The sequence below is a fragment of the Cervus canadensis genome, chromosome 5, assembly GCF_019320065.1.
Source record: "Cervus canadensis isolate Bull #8, Minnesota chromosome 5, ASM1932006v1, whole genome shotgun sequence".
NCBI classification, from domain to species: domain Eukaryota; kingdom Metazoa; phylum Chordata; class Mammalia; order Artiodactyla; family Cervidae; genus Cervus; species Cervus canadensis.
Genome location: NC_057390.1, coordinates 51,978,534 through 51,985,676, shown reverse-complemented (window position 1 = coordinate 51,985,676; position 7,143 = coordinate 51,978,534).

The window sequence follows — 7,143 nt, the reverse complement described above, 5'->3', positions numbered from 1 at the left end:
AAACAGGTTGTTCAGACCATACAAAAAAAAAAAAAAAAAAGTAGGCTTAAAGCTCAACATTCAGAAAACTAAGATCATGGCATCTGGTCCCATCACCTCATGGGAAATAGATGGGGAGACAGTGGAAACAGTGTCAGGCTTTGTTTTTTTGGGCTCCAAAATCAGTGCAGATGGTGATTGCAGCCATGAAATTAAAGGATGCTTACTCCTTGGAAGGAAAGTTATGACCAACCTAGATAGCATATTAAAAAGCAGAGACGTTACTTTGCCAACAAAGGTCTTCCTGGTCAAGGCTATGGTTTTTCCATTGGTCATGTATGGATGTGAGATTTGAACTGTGAGGAAAGCTTAGCGCCAAAAAATTGATGTTTTGAACTATGGTGTTGGAGAAGACTCTTGAGAGTCCCTTGGACTGCCAGGAGATCCAACCAGTCCATCCTAAAGGAGATCAGTCCTGGGTGTTCATTGGAAGAACTGATGCTGAAGCTGAAACTCCAATACTTTGGCCACCTGATGTGAAGAGTTGACTTATTGGAAAAGACCCTGATGCTGGGAGGGATTGGGGGCAGGAGGATAAGGGGACGACAGAGGATGAGATGGCTGGATGGCATCACTGACTTGATGGACATGAGTTTGAGTAAACTCCCGGAGTTGGTGATGGACAGGGAGGCCTGGCATGCTGCGGTTCATGGGGTTGCAAAGATCAGACACGACTGAGCGACTGAACTGAACTGAATTGAACTGAACTGAAGAGGTGGGGGTCAAAAAAGATCTTGCTGTGATATATGTCAAAGAGTGTTCTGCCTATGTTTTCCTCAAAGTGTTTTATAGTTTCTGGCCTTAAATTCAAGTCTTTAATCCATCTTGAGTTTATTTTTGTGAACAGTGTTAGGGAGTGTTTGTTTTTCTTTTATTGACCTGTATGAGCTATTTGTATAATATATTTTGGATAGTAACCCCTTGCTGGTTGCATTATTTGCAAACGTTTTCAGCAATTCCATAGGTTGCTTTTTTTTTTGTTTGTTTTGTTTTGTTTTACAGGATGGTTTCCTTTCCTATACAAAAGTTTCCTTAAAAACCTAAACATACAGCCATCATATGATCCAGCAATTTCATTCCTGGGCATTTATCCAGAAAAGATGAGCACTCTAATTTGAAAAGATTCATGCATTCCAGTGTTAATAGCAGCACTATTTACAATAGGCAAGATGTGGAAACAACTCAGTTTCCATCAATAGAAGATTAGCTTAAAAAGATGAGGTAATATAATGACATTTTACTCAGTCATAAAAAAGAATAAAATATTGACATTTGCAGCAACATGGATGGAACCAGAGAATATCATACTAAGTGAAAAATGTCAAACAGAAAAAAAGCAAATATTATATGATATACTTATGTGTGAAATCTAAAAAAAATACAAATAAATCTATATACAATATAGAAACAAACTCACATTGAAAACAAGCTTAATGATTACAAATTGAAAAGTGAGGTGCGGAGGAACAAATAAGGAGAATGGGATTAACAAGTTCAAACTACTATACATAAAATAGATAAGCAACAATGATTTACTGTATAGCACTGGGGATTATATTCAGTATCTTATAATAACTTACAGTGGAAAATTATCTGAAAAAGAAATATATATGAATCACTACTCTATACCTGAAACTAGCACAATATTGTAAATCAACTATTTTTAATGTTGTTGAAAAGGTAATACCTATAGTATGTCTGATACATCATGTGCACTGAATAAATAATGTTTTTATTTCTTGCCCAGGTCTATCAATCTTTTGGTGACAAAGTAGATCTTCAAACTTTATAATCCAACTTTCTATCTGCACTAAAATATTTATCCTAAAATGCCTTTTTAATCAATTAATTCTGCTGGCCAAAGATGATCTAGATACTCTCTGTTGGATATAGGAGAAGATCAGATTCTTTACAATAATATTTGAGCTCTTTATGTTGTTATCCCATCATATGTTTTCAGCCTCAAACATCAATGTCAGGCTTAAAGTAACATGGTTTCCTTTTTTCAATTATGGCTATCACTAACACATCTGTCTCTTTCAGCCTTATTCACCTTCTACCCATTAGTTTCCAATAATGAAATTGAGATCAAAATTCTAAAAGTCAGTGTTCAGATCTCTTTGTCCTAGAGACTTGGGGTCATTCAAAACCACTGCTTGATGCCACAGTCTATTTGTACTATCTCTGTAGGATAACGAGGTTATTTTTCTGTCACTGCAGTTTCCCTCCATTTAGAGATTTACACTGCATGGTGGATTTCTTCTCAAATTCTTTTTTCTGGTCAATAACTTAAAAATATTTTTTATGGTGTAGTATAAAACTCTGAATGCAGCGTTTCAGTGAACAGCAAGAAGAGATAAGATGGCCTTCTTAAATGAATAATGTAAAGAAGTAGAGGAAAATAATAGAATGGGAAAGACTAGAGATCTCTTCAAGAAAATAACTTACCAAGGGAATTTTCATGCAAGGATGGGCGTGATAAAGGACAGAAATGATAAGGACCTAACAGACAGAAAAGATTAATAAGAGGTGGCAAGAATACACAAAAGAACTGTACAAAAACAGTCTGTTGACTGGGATAATCATGATGGTGTGGTCACTCACCTAGAGCCAAACATCCTAGAGTGTGAGGTCAACTGGGCCTTACAAATATTACTCAAACAAAGCTAGTGGAGATGATGGAATTCCAGGTGAACTATTTAAAAACCTAAAAGAAGTTGCTGTTAAAGTGTTGGATTCAATATGTCAGCAAATTTGGAAAATTCAGCACTGACCACAGGACTGGAAAATGTCAGTTTTCATCTTAATTCCAAAGAAGGGCTGTTTCAAAGGATATTCAAACTTCTGCACAACTGCACTCATTTCAAATGCTAGTAAGGGTATGTTCAAAATCCTTCAAGCTAGGTTTCAGCAGCACATGAGCTGAGAATTTCCAGATGTACAAACTGGGTTTAGAAATGGCAGAAACACCAGAGATCAAATGGCCAGCATTTGTTGGATCATAGAAAACACAAGGTAATTCCAAAAAAAAAAAAAAGTATCTACTTCTGATTCTTTGACTATGCTAAAGCTTTGACTGCGTGGATTATAACAAACTGGAATTTTCTTAAAGAGTTGGGAATACCAGGCCACCTTACCTGGCTTCTTAGAAACTTGGATGCAGGTCAAGAAGCAACAGTTGGAAACAGACATGGAACAACTGACTGGTTCGAAACTTGGGGAAAAAATATGACAAGGCTGTTTTACATCCTGCTCATTTAACATATACAGAATACTTCATGCAATATGCCAGGCTGAATGACTCACAAGCTGGAATCAAGATTGCCAGGAGAAATACCAATAAGTTCAAATAAGTGAAGAGGAAATAAACAGCCTCTTGATGAAGGTAAAAGATAAGAGTGAAAAACCTGACTCAAAACACAACATTCAAAAAACTAAGATCGTGGCATCTGGTCACATCACTTCATGGCAAATAGAAGGGGAAAAAGTAGAACCAGTGATAGATTTTATATTCTTGTGTTCCAAAATCACTGCAGATGGTAACAGCAGCATGAAATTAAAAGATGATTGCTCCTTAGAAGAAAAACTATGATAAACCTAGACAGCATATTAACAAAGCAGAGGCATCACTTTGCTGACAAAGACCCATACTCAAAGCTACGGTTTTTCCAGTATTCATGAGCCATAAAGAAGGCTAAGCACCAAAGAATTCAAACTTTTGAATTGTGATACTGGAGAAGACTCTTAAGAATCCCTCTTACTGCTAAGAGATTGAATCAGTCAATCCTAAAGGACATTAACTCTGAATACTCAGTAGAAGGACTGATGCTGAAGCTGAAGGTCCAATACTTTGGCAACCTGATGTGAAGAACCAATTCATTGGAAAAGACCCTGATGCTGGGAAAGATTGAAAGAAAAAGAGGAGGATGGCAGAGGATGGGATGGTTAGATAGCATCACCAACTCAGTGGACATGAACTTGAACAAACTCTGGGAGCTAGTAAAGGAAAGTGAAGCCTGGCGTGGGGTCACAAAGAGTCAGAGATGACTTAGCAACTGAACAACAACAACAAAAGCATAAGAATTGTAATTGGAGTTAACAAATCTGAATTTGGGAATAATAATGCTTGCAATTTATGTTAACTTGGGGATGCTAGCATTTTTATGTCAGTTTTATAATTTACAAGATTTTCCCTGGTGGCTCAGTGGTAATGAATCCTCCTGCCAATGCAGAAGATGTGGGTTTGATCCCTGGGTCAGGAAGATCTCCTGGAGTAGAAAATGGCAACCCACTCCAGTATTCTTGCCTGGGAAATCCCATGGACAGAGGTTTCTTGCAGTCTACGGTCAATATAGTCCCAAAGAGTTGGACACATCATAGGGACTAAACAATAACAGCATAATTTACAAACTAAAATGAATCTAACAGATAATTTATAGAGTGCCTAAGAGCGTAAAAAGTGCATGTCAGTATTTTTCCAATAAGACGTGATATATTACTTCTCTACTTTTATATAATGAAGATCAAATTTATTCTACTATGTAATCATTCTTCTGTTTTATACCTGGCTTTAGTCTATATTAAAAAATATATATATCAGATCATCCTTTTTTCTTTTATTAACTTCAGTCAATTCAGTCACTCAGTTGTGTCCGACTCTTTGTGACCCCATGAATCGCAGCATGCCAGGCCTCCCTGTCCATCACCAACTCCCGGAGTTTACTCAAACTCATGTCCATCGAGTCGGTGATGCCATCCAGCCATCTCATCCTCTGTTGTCCCCTTCTCCTCCTGTCCCCAATCCCTCCCAGCATCAGGGTCTTTTCCAATGAGTCAACTCTTTGCATGAGGTGGCCAAAGTATTGGAGTTTCAGCTTCAGCATCAGTCCTTCCAATGAACACCCAGGACTAATCTCCTTTAGGATGGTAAGAGCTAATATATTAAGTGAATATAATGCTGTTCTAAGTTATCAGAACTTTTCAATTTTTATTTTATATTAGAGTATTATTGATTCAAAATACTATATTACTTTCATATGTACAACAAAATGATTCAGTTGTACATATACATGTATACATGTAAAGAATTTTTCAAATTATTTTCCTATTTAGGTTATTACTGAAAATTGGTCAGATTTCCCTGTGCTATAATCAATAGTAGGTACTTGATTATCAATTTTTAAAATATAGCACTGTGTACATATCATTATCAAACTACCAATCTATCCCTCTCCCCTGGTAACCATAAGTTCATTCTCTACCTTTCTGAATCTTTCCGTTTGTAAATAAGTATATTTGTATCTTTTTTTTTTTTAGATTCTACATATAAATGATATCACATAATATGTGTCTTTCTCAATCTGACATACTTCACTTTGTATGATCACATTTAGGTCCACTCGTGTTGTTGTAAATGCATTACTTTATTATTCTTAATCACTGACTAATACTCCATTTATATATTTTCCATATCTTCTTTATTCATTCCTCTATAGATGGACATTTAGGTTGCTTGCATGTCTTGGCTATTATAAACACCATTGAGCTGTACACTGTGGTGTGTTTATCTTTTCAAACCATGTTTTCTCCATATATTGACAACAAATGGGATTGCTAATTTATAAAGTAACTCTATTTTTTGTATTCTGAGGAAACTCCATACTGTTTTCCATAGTGGCTGGACCAGTTTACATTCTGACCAACAGTGTAGGAGGGCTCCCTTTTCTTCACAACCTCTCCATCATTCATTGTTTGTAGACTTTTTGTTGATGGCCATTCTGACCAGTGTGAGGTGATATCTCATTTCATTTTGATTTGCATTTCTCTAATATTTAGCAATATTGTGAATAGTTTCATGTGCCTCTTGGGCATCTGTATGTCTCCTTTGAAGAAATGTCTATTTTACTCTTCTGCTCATTTGTTGATTGAGTTGTTTGTTTTGATACTGAGCCACATAAGCTTTGTCAGCAATTCAAATCAAATTACCAATGCATTTTTCATAGAAATAGAACAAAATATTTTTAAATTGCATGGAGATATTACAGATCCTAAATAGCCAAAGCAACACTGAGACAGAAAAATGGAACTGAAGGGGCAGTCTCCCTGATTTCAGACTATACTACAAAGCTACAGTTATCAAAATAGTTTGGGACTGGCACAAAAGAAGAAATATATATATATAAATGGAACAGGATAAAAAGTCCAGAAACAAACCCACATACCTATGGTTAATTAATCTATGGCATAAGAAGCAAGACTACACAACAAAGAAAAGACAGTTTTCTCAATAAATAGTGCAGGGAAAACAGAACAACTACATGTAAAAAGATGCATGAGACAGGGTGCTCAGGGCTGGTACACTGGGATGACCCTGAGGGATGGGATGGGGAGGGATGTGGGAAGGAGGTTCAGGATGGGGAACACATGTACACCTATGGCTGATTCATGTCAATGTATGGCAAAAACCACCACAATATTGTAAATAATTAGACTCCAATTAAAAAATAATAATAATGTATTGCAGAAAAAAAGAAATTGGAGGATTCTTTAACACAATCCACAAAAATAAACTCAAAATGGATTAAAGACCAAAGGTAAGACTGTATATTATATAACTCAGAGTAAAACATGGAATTATGTTTGATATAAATCTTTATAAAAACTTTGTTGTTTTGTCTCCTACAGTAATGGAAATAAAAATAAAAATGAACAAATGGGGCCTAAATAAACTCAAGAGATTTTGCATGGAAAAGGAAACCATAAAGAAAATGAAAAGACAATCCACAGAATGGGAGAAATAACTTGCAAACCTTGTGACTGACAGGGATTAATGTCATCAGATTTCTTACATTGAGCAGTTATTTTGAGTGAATTTGCACAAGTTTTCAAATGGGCTGTGGATGAATTGGCTGGAAGAGTCCTCCTCTATCAGCATATCTACTGCACATGCTAAATTTTCAAAGCAATTTGCCAGCTTAGCATTCATTATCCTAATGATGCTGATGTGAATAATATGACAACATAGGGCATGGAACACATAGTTCTTCACAGGATCAGTTCAGTTCAGTTCAGGCTCTCAGTCGTGTCTGACTCTTTGCGACCCCA